The 14467-nt window shown below is 44.9% G+C and overlaps 1 protein-coding gene across 2 annotated transcripts in view; it reads left to right on the top strand.

The window, feature by feature from the left end:
- Positions 1-11076: 11076 nt before the first annotated feature.
- LOC119170523 (sialin-like) overlaps positions 11077-14467 on the top strand; it is a 121605-nt gene continuing 118214 nt past the window's right edge. For both annotated transcript variants that reach the window (XM_075887186.1, XM_075887185.1), the window contains exon 1: positions 11077-11567. The gene's annotated coding sequence lies outside the window, so the exon portion shown is untranslated. The remainder of the gene's footprint in view (positions 11568-14467) is intronic.

Genomic DNA, 14467 nt, shown 5'->3' with positions numbered 1-14467 from the left:
TTGCGATTCTTAAGAGAGAAAAGAAGATAAAAGTGAGCACCATAACTGTCTGCATCAGAGTGCGACACCTCAACAGTAGCTCACGAGGGATGGGGGTAAGGAAGGAGTAAAAGGATAGGAAGAAAGGTATAGAGAGAGAGAGAGGAAGGAGAGGGCGAGGTGCAGGGACAGCGAACGACAGAAAACGACGGAAGTAAAGAGGAGATAGGAAAGATGGACATGGTCGCAGGAGTCCGAGGACGGGGCACCACTCAGCGAGAGCTCTTGTCGGCGACAGGAGATGGCGTTAGGCAAGCCCAGTCAGCCAGAGCTGCACTGTCGTCAAAGATCGCGGGGGCAATACCGGTCGGCACGAAATTTAGAGAGCGAGTCATAAAAAGATGTCGAAGTGTTGGCATAAGCGTACTGTATCCCGGGTATCCACAACAACGTGAAATATTAACCGCAGTTGCTTCATTTGCATTAACTGGGTGTGAGTGAGTTCAGAATAAGGTCTGTTCACATATGGCAAAAAAAAAAGTTGTTCCGACGAATTCAACTGAAAGGTATGAATGACGGCAGGTTGTCTCATCTAAGTCTGACTTTGAGATGCTGACCAATCACGATATGAATAACGGGGCTGAGTCGTACTATCAGCATTAATAGCAATACCATAAATACATGAATTCGCGTTCGAGAAAGTGTTGAAAAGCCACAGTGACATCAAAAATAAGGGATTCATGAGTAATCTTTTCCATTTTTTTTAACGCGCCGTTTGCCCGCCACTGCGTACATAAACTTCAAGGTAGTTAGGCTTGGGTTAGGGCTTCACTCAGCCACTCTGAATGCCACGCGTCCGTATAGGGTTTGGAAACAGCTGTTCGAGAACAGGAGATACCGGCATTATCTGTGTGAAGTATATATATAAAAAACCCACACAGACATAAACGAAACAACTGTTTTCGGAATGCGTGTGCCGAATCGGCGAAGCAAGGGCGGTGCAGGCTATCAGTGGGAGAAAATAAAGGTAACGAAGCTGGCTACGGGAAAGGTGTATAGTACGGAGGAAATGCCGATGGAGACACGCCGGGCGGAAGAATGGGTTGTGGCAGTCGCAAGAGCGACGGGAACAAACAGGAAGAATGCAGACACTCGCGCATTCCGCATCTAGCGCTTTAAGACTCGCTCTTATCTCTCTTGGGCACGGCTCGCTGACGACTGTTTGCAGAGACTGCGCAACGTTGGTTGGATAGACAACGACTCTAGCATATCAGGTACCGATATGGGGACAAGAAAAGAAAAGTGCTGCTCCCTCGTCGCAGTGCTATGTTAGCACCTAACTGCAACGTCTCGGCACGTAGAATGCATGCATAGATCATTCAGCGGGGTCGTGCGCTCGCTTGACTACCCTGCGAAACCAAGAGACGCGAGGGAGATAGCCTACACACACTTGAGTTAGACGGGATGGTTCACTTAGGTTCTGTGGTGTCGTTGAGATAAGTTGCGTGGTGAGATTCTATCGTTTACTCATTCGGCATGTGACATAGCGAAACAAGAAATATCCGAAATCATGAAGGTCCCATACTAGATGCCGAGATGGCGCCTATGTTCAAAAGGGAGGTCTGCGTAGTAGATACCGTCCTTCTCGGTGGAACAGTGGCTACTGTGCTCGGATGCAGAACCAAAGACCGCGAGTTCGATCACGGCCATGACGGTCGTATTTGGGTGGAGGCGAAATGGTTGGAGTGAGTCAGGAGACGCACCGCGGGGTTAAGGATATCATAGTTGAAACCAAGAAGAAGAAATAGACACGGGCCGGACACGTAGCACGCAGGCAGGATAACCAGTGTCATTAAGGGTAACTGACTGGACTCCCAGAGATGGCAAACACACAAAGGGGAGACAGACAGTTAGGGGGCCCGATGAGATTAAAGAGTTCGCAGGTACACTCTTAAAAAAGTTAGTAAAACGGTATCGACTGTAAGTAAATAGGTAGTAACTGCAGTGGTTACTACTTTTCTTGGACTCTTGCTACCCTTTTGCTACCTGTTTACTACCTACGTTGGTAAACAGCTACTATCTTCAACCGTTACTAACTTTTTCCGACCTGTTTACTAGCTACGTTGGTAAACAGTTACTATCTTCAACCGTTACTAACTCTTTGCGACCTGTTTACTACCTATGTTAGTAAACAGATAGTAACTGGAAAAAATAGGCAGTAACTGCTGCCATTACTACCTTTCTTGCCCCGTTACTACCTTTTTACTACCCGGCTCTTGACTATCTAATCCAAAATAGCGTGTGATTCCGATTCTGATAATTTATGAGAAATCGCCTCGACGTATTATCGTTAAACGAAAAAATGACACAGAAGATATTCATAGATCAGGAAAATACATTTTGTTTGAAGTTACGCAACTCAGATATGTAAACGTCATTCTGATATTGTCGAAACGGAGAAGTACAAGTTAACGATTGATATCAAGTACTACACGCTTTGTAATAGACAATTACAACAAACTTAGTAAAAACAGCACACAAGACCGGCGGATCAAAATAACCAGACGGTCACAATTGATCCACAGCGGCGTGTCTTTAAATATTATGATTGTTTTGGCCCGTCAAACCCCAAAACGATTATTACCTTTTAAACGCTGATATACTAGCCGTTTGAAGCATTCAAATACAAAAAGAATGAGTTCAGTACCTTGTTTGTTTTGGCCACTGTACATAGCTACTTTTTGCGGCCATTTTATAATAAATAAATATGGCATGTAATTCTTTATAAGTAAGGCTCATTAAAGGTCTTGTGCTATGTCTCCAAACACACGTAACTAGATAGTATAATGTAGTGCTATAACTTTAAATTTGCCATAATTCATGCTGAAACACAAGTGCTTCCCTGTGCCAGACATGTCCTTTCAAAGTAGGGGCTGTATGTACTCCACGCTTACCTCATACTCCATGTATGCTTAAAAAATAGAGAAGTTTAATTACCGCCACCAAAATTCAAATATGGAAATTTCGCTGGGCGTTACCTCCTTCGTTTAAGCACGTGGCTATCGCTCCACGGGACGATAGCCACGTGGAGCGATGGAGAGCATAAAGCCGTCCACGGGACGGCTTTAAGCTCTCCCATTGTAGAGTACCATGTACTCTAAACTGTTACCCACTGTTTTTAACCCCCCCCCCCCCCCCTTTACCACCACTTCGTCTAGTTCTAATCTCAAAGACGGCTTTGTGCGCTCCCATAGTAGAGTACCGAGTACTCTAAATCGTTAACCACTTTTTTCTAAACACACAGCTGGGTACCATAACCCAACGGGACGGCTTTATGCTCTCCCATAGTAGAGTACCGAGTACTTTAAATCGTTAACCACTTTTTCTAAACACACAGCTGGGTACAATCACCCAACTGGACGGCTTTATGCTCTCCTATAGTAGAGTACCGAGTACTTTAAATCGTTAACCACTTTTTCTAAACACACAGCTGGGTACAATCACCCAACTGGACGGCTTTATGCTCTCCCTTAGTAGAGTACCGAGTACTCTAAATCGTTAACAACTTTTTCTAAACACACAGCTGGGTACAATCACCCAACGGGACGGCTTTATGCTCTGCCATAGTAGAGTACCGAGTACTCTAAACCGTTAACCACTTTTCTAAACACACGCGTTCTTCGCGTTCATGGCACACCACGCTTCATTACTCGAAATTGTCTAGTAATGAGACATTGACTGACCAGCATTATCAGTGGAGAAATAATGTGCCAAAATGAATGAACAAGGTAGTTTAGGTTACTACATTTTTCTTCAATCTTTTAAAAGTCACTACCCATGGGTGGTAACGGCTAAGGTAGTAACCGTTACTACATGCTGGTAGTAACAGAAATGTAGTAAATGCTGCCACCCTCGCCGTTACTAACTGCACTTACTACCAGGGTTGTAACATATGTGACAAACCATTACTACCTCAATGTTAGCAGGTACTACCTCTTTTATTTCTGAGTGTATAAATCGTTACCCAGTTTTTCTAAACCCCCTCCCTCACCCCCGTAACAGCAGAAAGCACGAGAGCGGGTTGATTGGCGGACCATGAGAGAGGCCTTTCCCTGCAGTGGGCGTAGTCAGGGTGATGCTGAAATGGTTGAGACCTGTGTTTGTGCGATCTCAGTGCACGATAAAGAACACCAGATGGTCAAAATTACTGGGGCCCTTCACTAGGGCATCTCTCATAATCATATGGTGGTTTTCGGACGTAAAAGCTCAGGTATTATTTTTATTATTGCGTAGTAGATGCCATAGTTTAGAGCATGACTGCAGGGTGCTTTTTTTTAGCTACCAATAAATTCTTTATAGGTTGCTGCGTCTGAAGCCCGCCTACATGTGGGGGGCACATTTATCTGGAGGCTTGTGTTTTTGAACTCTGCCTTTTGTTTCTCGTCTATCTCTCTTTTCGGAGGGGAGCGGTTTAAGCTTTTCGTTTGTCTGTAGAGTGTGTGACCGAAATTATCATCATCATAAATGACCTCTACCTTATAAGGCATCTCGCGTCACCCAGCAACGCTATGGTGGAAATAAGGTAGGTGGCAATGAGAAGGCAATTGGAAAAGAGGAGGAAAAATAAACAAAACTAAAGAAATTTCTTGGCGAGGCAGGATCCCGTGGACCCATGGTTCGTAGGCGAGTGTCGCGAAAGCAAACGGCTATCTAGGCACTCTAGCAACAGAAAGATTTATTTGGACGTATGGTTGCCACCTGCCGCTTAGATAGATGGTGAAGTGTAGCATAATCTTGTATAGTATAGCATAGCTCCGGGATTGGTAAGGGAAGTGAAGAGGAGAGAAAGGAAGAGGTTAAAACAGCTCGGCTGTTTACTCGGTCTTCTCGCCGCTAGTGCATGACTGCTCCAACTCTTTTCTCTTTTTTAATTTGAAAAAAGTCTGTTTGTTCAAAGCTGGTGTTTGTAGTTTATGTTTCTACTTTCGCGAAGTTATTCATTTTCTACCTCGTATCCTTCTTAATTCGCCTTTTTTTCTCTTTAACCAGTTTTTAAAAAATAAATATCCATCGAAAGCGCCATTTCTTTAACGGAAATCAAATAATAAATGCTCTCGTGAAGTTGAACCGACTATGGCTTGAGAGGTGAGACGTCACGTTTTTTAAGGCAGTATTCCAAATGACTCGATATCGTACATATTGAGGGCTCAACTTACGCACCTGACTAGGGACAAAGTAGCAGGGCTTTCCTTAGTGTACCCACCCTTATTGGAAGAAACATACGCAGAGCGTGTTTCTATAAATCACAGATGGTGCCACACTGACACGTTCTCGCTGGATGGGCACACATGATGTCAATATAAAGATTTCTCGGCTAGCCATTCTGTTTGGCTTTGTAAGCTCGGGTTCAGCATACCGTGCCAACATGCTATAGAATAAAGCATAAATAGTAACGCAACATTGTTTCTCACATGATCACGCACGCATTTAGCTGCACCTCCAGGCCTTTTGCCATTCATTGTCACATTCATGGGTCCTCTTTGCGAGGCTACGTAGAGCAATGGAGACGAAACTGACTCGAATGACACGAAACACGAAAACTTCCGTGCCTTTAGCATAAAAAATGCTAAGTAAAGGTTGTTTTGCAGACCTAAAATAAACCTTTAATGAACATCGAAGCAATTTTTTTTTATTTTCATTGTCCGTGTAATGACCAGACAAGCGTTCCTTGAGAAAATGCTTGTGTTTTTTTTTCTTTGCCATCGCATTTTCCTCTTAGTGTTGACTTGTGGGTTTGTTAAGAGGTAATTAGAAAAAAAAAAGAGGGTGAACTATGTGTGCATAGATAGAGACAGGTATGACAAGAGAGAAACTCATATATAAAAGGCGAGCATTAACCGGCCTAGAAATATCGAACGTCAATCACGTCACATCTACGGGATGTAAACCCAGCCCGTCACTTGCATCGTGTGTATCCGTTGTGTACCGCTAATAGCGTAATCAGCACGAATAATTACATCCCAGCCAGCCACGCGAGTGATTCAGAAGTACTACGCACTGTGGCAGCTGTATCATGAGCATGCGATACATATAGGAATCGAGTCGGGACTGTAATGATATTTCACAATCTCCACCGCCTACGTCGCCCTCCGCTCCCGATACAGCGACAGCTGCGATGACTGTGGCAGCGAGGAATGATTCCATTTCAGTGCTTGTATACGCTGCGTCTGCCGCAAGCTTGTCTGCCGCGAGGGACGAGATCTCAAGTGCATGACGCAACTTCCCTTTTTGTATACATAGGTGTTCTTGTGGCTTCGATCGCCAATGGTAGCCGATGCATGCACGGGACGGAGCACAACACACTTCGCGTTGGGACGAAAATTGCACGTTGGTCTCCGTTGCTCAATAAAGTCGTCGGTGAAACGAATTAGACGCTTGCTCCGGCAATCGGTATCCATCGTTCGAAAGAGCGGATGAATGGCCTAAGTGTTGTAAGTGGGCTGTCTTCGCGTTGTTTTCTATGACAACGAATGAAGAAGATACTTATATATAGACAGAATGGGCTGTGAAAGAGAGATAGACAGAGAGCTTATTAACTTAGTAACGTGTTGTGTTACGTTCGGCACACGTGACTGCGTATATACATAGAATGATATTGGTGGTTCATTGGGGTTGCTCAATACCATGACAGGGTTATAATAAGAGGCGGCTGATCTCGCTGCATGTGGTCTCATTTTTTCAGTTAGAACACAATGTTTAAAAAACTATAACGCGCGTTAGCTAACTAGCGCATAAATTTGCATTACCAGGACAACAGAAGAAAACAAGTAGATGCACCCCAGACGCCGCGACGCCTGTGGTGTCTTGACTTCTTCCTTTTGTCCGTGTTTTCACGCCCTGTCTCTAAAAATAGAGAGCTTTAGTACTGCGTACGCTGCGTACGTGGCTGCGTTGCGTACGAAAGGACGCCACGTTCTGCGTAGTGCGCATGCGCAGACCGCAACGCGCACGTATCGCGTTACGTACGCAGCCGCTACGTACGCACGCATGAGATGCGTGCGTGCGTACGTATGAGCTGATCGCGCCGCCCTCGAACAAGTTCGCGACAGCGCGAGATTTCGTTTTGCAAAATGGCGGCATTGAAGGCAAGCACCGACCGGCTCTGTGGCTTAAAATATGGCCATAATCTGGCTATAGCACTTGGATTGGCTAACATTGGCTGTCAACAACACGTGCTTCTATTTTGATCTACCAGATGGCACAACACGCTTCACGCTCGTTACGTACGCGGGTACTACGGCGTACTAAAAGTCGATTAGTGGCAAACGACGCCACGTAACGCAAGGCGCTTGCGTGATGCGTACGTAGCACCATTCCGCAGTACTAAAACTCTCTAATGACTGCAAAAAAAGTGAATTAAAAGGCCAGTTGGTACACGGCAGCGCAGGAAGGGGCCGCGTCGAGTACACGCAACACGAGCGTTGACGAACAACTATGGCAGGATTATTGTTGTTCGTCAGCGCTCATGTTGTGAGTTACCTCAACTCGTCCCGTTCCTACGTGGTTTCCACACAGTTTTAGAATGACTACTTAATCACTAGTCCAGTTCTCTGCTATTCTAAACGAGTGATGATTTTACTAATAGGATAGTACTGTGATACTATAGCGGCCAGTCGGGCAAGAACTTTATTAAAAGGTCCTCAGGATTTTAAACTAAACTAATATTCATATTTCACTCAGTAGGTATATATACTGCATGTGCGTGTCGCTAATGCCTTGCAGTCGTGTCGTCTAATATTCTTCTTGTTCTTACGTCAACCTCTACTAAACGTCTTGTATAAGCTTACGAGCGACCCCTGTCTGCCTCCTCGTGTCGCGGGTATTCAGTCGAGAGCGCACCTGTACGCTTCATAGTATGCTGCGCCGCGTTCCTCGTTCTCTATGGCGCCATGATGAGCCGCACTTCCTGAGCTTCCGTGCCGGCCTCCGGCGTTGTCGTGAGCCCAGCGCGCCACTTCCGCGTGGGTGTCTACACGGGAACCACTGGACTCGGCTCGGTGGTGCAGCTGCATGCTCCAGTTAGATACGTTTGGTGGAACTGATGACGACATACTCCAGTTTGGCATATTCATATCCGGAGTTCACGCGGTGATTCACGAACACTTGTGATACAATAAGGCAGAAGCAGATGGGTTCTGTGAAGATCTGTGCAATGGCTGACTGACTTGCGAATAAATCAATCAGTAAGCTACCAAAGGATATACGAAGAAAGGGATTGATCGATGGTTTAGCTGAACAGTGACGAGAAATGGGATTGACTGGTAAAAATTAAAAAAAGACAGGTGGATGGTTTATGGGATGACTTAAATAAGGTGACTGCTCATATAATGCGGCCATTACTTTAAAATCGGCGCAGTCTTCATGACGACGAGGACGGTTGTGACTCTTGTAAAGCGCTGGAAATAAGAAACTCATGGCATATTCTAGAAGCCGGAACAAAAGATAGACGTGCAGAAGACAAGAGCAACGGCAGAGTCACTTATGTTTCAACCTTGACTTCAATGTAGCTATGTGAAGGTGTTTTTGAGGTCTTGATATTGCCTTTTATTCTGCCTTCCATCAAGAGAAGGCATATGCTCGGTTACGGGTTCCGCTGCTTTCTTTTCCCTTGAGGATGCCGCCAATGGAAAAGTGTTATGTCGAATACTTGAAATGAACGCGCAGTATGATCTGGAATGACGTTGTTGACTGTTAGATACCTGGAATTCACGAGTTTAAGAAGTGATTCATTGTGCGCTTCACTGAAGTAGATATAGGGTAAAGTGGCGGGGAGGAAGTTTGCATGCGAATTCGCCTCGCCGTGGACATATAGCTTGATCACTTTATACCTGAAACCAACTAGATCAGGGGTGTCGATCTCGGACCGTATTCGTGATTCGTCTCTTTATTGGATAATACATTCCGCGCACGTCTATTGGCTGATCCGACGCGAGCAAAAGTTCCGAAAGGAACATTAAGGCGGACGATGTCGGCCTTGTTCTGCTACGTTGGTGGGTGTTAACAGCGCACGATTTGGAAGTATACGATAGAACGCATGAATAGCAGAAGGATTTCTTCATCCATTCTCGAAGCGTTCACTCAACAGCCGCTCGTCACCATATCGCGTTCGGTCTTTCCTCACGCTAACGGGACACTGCTGCTGGTGGTGGATGCTGCCAGCCATTTAAGTTCGAGACTCTGGGAGGCAGATTAAAAGAGAAAAAGTGAGCCCGTGCCTTGGGAATAACATGTACAGTCGGAATATGCTCTTTCAGTGTTTTACAAGAATGTGGGTCACCTGCAAATGGCGAATGAGTGCGCGCCATGGTGCGTTTGGACGTGAGGGTGCCGTCGTTGTTAGTAGACCACGGAAGTATGCATTGTAGTGGGATATATATATATATATATATATATATATATATATATATATATATATATATATATATATATATATATATATATATATATATATATATATATATATATATATATATATATATATATATATATATATATATATATATATATATATATATATATATATATATATATATATATATATATATATATATATATATATATATAGTCAAAAACTCCTATTCAAGAAGCTTTATCGCGTGCAACGTTCCTTGGCTTGCATCTAGAGGGTGTTTCTGTAAGTCATAAACATGGCGTGGGCCATTCTTTGCGCTTGAAATTGCATACCAGCACTTTGTTATCGGAGTATACGCAACAATTCACTGCAAGAATTTTTTTCGGGCTTTATCAGTAAATCAATCGTTAAAGGGCGTTAAGTGTTAAATGAAATGATTGTTAAATCAAAGCGTACATGGTGAATGAACCATGCCACCTCTCGCACTTCCACAAAAAACTACGTGGACAAAAGCCACGCTGAAAGCAAGCTGAACAGCGCTGCTTGTGGGTCGTAATGCATAAAAGGCCGGGTATTACTGTACCGGACTCTACAGATGTACGGGGATCTATTACTCCGACCAGTCAAATGATAGCGTGGCTGTGTAGTGTATACAAAAGAGAAAGATTGATTACGAGCTCCTTTGGCTTGTGATCACTAATTACGCAAGTTAGAGTTGTGTGCTGAATGCTATCCTCATCATGCACCGATATCTCATGGGCAAAGCTCTTCTGGCGTCCGCATCAACATGTCATCTCTGTATTGTGGATAAGGTCGAGGCGCTGGGATTGAAATGTGATAATATTTTGCAATGCGGTACTGTGCGATGTTATTCCCTGATTATTTCATCGCACTTAATGCGTGACATTGCCGGCCTGTTTTAACCTAAATGGTATGACACTTGGAATTCCGTGTATGCTACAGTGCCACAACGATAATTTCACCACGTTTTCTTTGTTTTTCCTGGGTCCCGTATACTACAATATTCTTACGCTACAGTTGTGCCTTAGAGAAAAAAAAATGCAGCCGATTCTGATGGTATATGGACCATCAATAGTGGCTGGATTGGATTTGCGAAAGCGGGATAGGCTGAGAAAGGAACAAATAGAGCCTAAAGACAAGACGCATTGTCATTTAACATAAGATAAAGCTGCTTACGAGTTACGCTTTAATGAGGAAATAGGTCATCATGTGTTGATTCTTACCTTGCAGTTCTTTTGCACTTATTTAGCATGGAGTGCTTTTATAATATCTGCCTATGTAATATTTTGGCCCTTCGGCATGCTACACTTCACACTCCAGAGTTAGGTTTTGTATACCTTATCGGTACTACGGTTCATAGGAAACTGACGCATGTGGGTACGCGCGTTTTCGACTGTCGTATGCACCCAGCTAGTGGTTTCTACTCGCGACAATAGATAAGCTGTCATAGCTTTGCAGTTCGGATTATGTAGCGTCGGAAGCGTACTACATGCGGCCGCGGTATGCAGCTCGAGGGCGCCATAAATGTGGCGAACAGAGCGCATGGAAGCGTGCCCCGCAAATCGTGGCGCGAAAGTGCGGACGTATAAAACTGGCGCGAAAGAGAAGCGTAGCGAACACGAGCGAGCGCGTCGTTTTCTCTCTTTCACTGATAGCGCCACGCGGTTAAAGCCGCGCACCGACGCTGCGGACTTGTTGCTCGCACTCGTCGTCGTGACAGGCGCATCGCGCCGAGCGTTTTCCCACCGTCAGCGTCCTTCCACCACGCAGCCGGTGCGTGCGCCCAACGTGTGGGTCGCTCGCTTCGCTGCAGTCAAAACCCGCGTGTCGGCGCAATATAGGCTACGCGCGCGCGATTCTCGTCTCGTGCTCTCTTCACCAAAGCTCATCGCCACTTTCGGAGCGTTGTCGTCTGACAGACTCACTGGCGGTGGACTGCGCAAGGTGGACTTCCTGTCTGCGTTTGGTGCCGATGGACGGTCCAGTGCGTCATTTTAGTTTTATGCTACACGCCGTGCTCCCATAAGGGCTGCAGAAATTGAGTCGATTGTTCTCTACTGCCATTGCGATCATCTTGGTTCACCGTCGCCTGCTGTTGGTGGAAAGGTGAAGCACCGCGCGGAAGCGACAGCTGGTGACTCGAACGCGATTGAAGGTGAGTTTTAGCGTGACCATCACTTATACTGTTGTCCGTGTCCATCACATCTCGACAGTAGCCCGATGTTAAAACCAGTCACATTCTAGGGGGTTTACGCGAGAACTTGATAACAGCGCACGCAATGGTGGAGTAATTCGAATTAATTTTTATTACGTGAAGTTCTTTACCGTGCACCTAAGTCTTAAAATACGTGTGTATTTTCTTTTGATATGCCATTGTGGCTTGGAATCGATACTGCGCTCTGGTGCTTAGCAGTGCAGCACCTAAACCGCTAAGCCATGCTCTGCATTGATTTGATTGATTGATTTGTGGGATTTAACGTCCCAAAACCACGATATGATTATGAGAGACGCCGTAGTGGAGGGCTCCGGAAATTTTGACCACCTGGGGTTCTTTAACGTGCACCCAAATCTGAGCACACGGGCCTACAACATTTCCGCCTCCATCGGAAATGCAGCCGCCGCAGCCGGGATTCGAACCCGCGCCCTGCGGGTCAGCAGCCGAGTACCTTAGCCACTAGACCACCGCGGCGGGGCAAGCCATGCTCTGCAGAGGAAAGCTTCAGCTTTAATTTTGAAGTCGTCAATATTCTGATAGATAGTGTGAATTCAGGAGGATTATAAATGTATTTTTAGGTTTATTCGGTGTATGCTTGGTGCGCTGACATCATTTCAAATTTCGTATGGGTGTGTACGTGTGGGTACGCCTGTTGTGAATACAGATCTGCGTAGTTTGCTATATTCTCTCAATTATTTGTTCTCTATGAAACCGTGTTGAGTAACTGGTGCGTTAAAATATGACGCGCATCATGTCCAAATGCATCCTAATACGAAAGAACTTTTCCATTCCGGTTTTGGCGGCTAGTACTAAGCATGCGATTAACATGCGTTGTGAAAAACGGAATGTCACATTCTCTGATGCTGCGATTATGGTCACCCGCTGAAACTTCTTTCTTTCTTTCTTTCTTTCTTTCTTTCTTTCTTTCTTTCTTTCTTTCTTTCTTTCTTTCTTTCTTTCTTTCTTTCTTTCTTTCTTTCTTTCTTTCTTTCTTTCTTTCTTTCTTTCTTTCTTTCTTTCCCACGACGAACCGCTTCGCGTTGGTGGAGTTTTGCGGCTATACGTCTAGCCAGATAATGAAGGAAGAGTTGTTTAAATAGACAAATGAGTGCTCTCGAGCTTAAATGAACGTATGTAAGTTTTAGCTTTCGCACTGACACATCACCGTAAAGAGAGAAAGCAAACGTGCGAACTGTGAATGAAAGGGAGTGTGAATAGGAGTGTCACACGTCCCCTTTGCGTTCATCGCCTTCACGCATCTTTTGCTCCTCGCTCAAGAGACCACAGCCTCTTTCAGGCAACTTGATTTGTTGGCTCTGCGGGGAGACTTGAACCACGTATTTTGGTCCCTTTGAAGGGCTTCCTGACGGGGTCATTTACTCAGAGACTTTCAACCCTGTTCCGTTCTTTCATGCATCCGTTGATGTATTACCAAGGTGTGGGTGGACTGAACACTGGATAATTCATTACTATACATACCAAGCGCCTTATTTTTGTTGCCAGGTGCAATAAGGGATGAGCCAATTATTGTTAAGCGTAGCTTAACAGAAATTTGGTGCCGGCGACAGAAATTTGGTGCCGGCGAGCGTACAGATATTCGGCCTTCTAAAGTGCGACGGTCACATGCGTATTCACATGTTCTGTTTACAAGCAAATTAAAGATTACTCGAACGTGGGACTGTTGGGCATCAGTCCATTTTAATGTGTACAATCTGAGCTTTTATCACGGTGACTTCTCATTTTACATTGTTGCTGGTCAATGTTGCGTGGTTTTGGACGAATGACCACCGTTGTTGTCTAATAAGAACGAAAGAAAAAAAAAGAAAGAAAGAAAGAAATAAAGGAAACGTCAAGCAAGGACTACTGAAGTTTTGTTTATCCTGATTACCTGGATGCTTGAGCTATTTGGTGATTTGGAATCAACACATTTGCACAGCGCAAGGAAGTTTTCTTGTGCTGTAACTTGTTTCATGTAACTCGTTCAGTTGTGTTTCATGTCCAATGAAACAACCGAAGTCCTTCACGCGAAAAACTCATCGCCGCTTTGAAATATGAAAAACATGGCCTTGTGCAGTAATTGCGAAGTAATAAAAATCAACGAATTGTAATGATGAATTTGTAACCGAAGTGAGGGGGGGGGGTTGACTGCGAGATTCTTCTGATATGTTTAAAATGAATGAGCGTCGTTATAGCAACCATCGACGTAGTGAGGGTGTGCGGGCAGAGCTGACGATTGCAGCATGGATGGCTCACCTACGTTAACGAACGTGCAAGAACCGCACTTTTGTAGTCGTTGTCTAGATCAGCGACGTCCTTTGGCGTGTAGCGCTCGTTGGTGCATCAGTTTCGGTTTCGTCCTTGAATTAAGTTGAATTTTAGTGCGCCACAGGAATTACTAGAAGACTATTTTTTTATGTCTCAAAACTGCGATGGTTTCTTCACACAAGAGTTTCCTTTCTCTCTTTTGGCGAATCTGCCAAAATTCACAAATTGCAAGGTAATCAATTTGTAGGATGTCATGTCGATTGAAGAATGGATCCCAACATTAAAACACTAGTGTTTATACGACATATATCAAGAGCATTGGATCGAGCATACTGACCTCTTGCTGACGTCATGCTCCTGTGACATAACGGAGCCAATAATAATCTTGCGAGCTTGCAGTCTGCTTTTCTAGCCGCCGCTGGTGACGTAAGCGGCGTGTGATGCTGCGGTAGCGCTGCTGCTTATCGGAATGTAGCGAAGCGTGCAGCCATGGTTGAGTGGCTAGAATAGCCACCCCAGCCATGGTGCGGTCACGTCACTATGAGCTACAACGATAGCAAGGTACAGGCCGCTTG

Source organism: Rhipicephalus microplus, chromosome 2, assembly GCF_043290135.1.
Source record: "Rhipicephalus microplus isolate Deutch F79 chromosome 2, USDA_Rmic, whole genome shotgun sequence".
NCBI lineage: Eukaryota > Metazoa > Arthropoda > Arachnida > Ixodida > Ixodidae > Rhipicephalus > Rhipicephalus microplus.
Note: the sequence above shows the minus strand (reverse complement) of the source record. Positions and strands in the feature narration are given on the sequence as shown.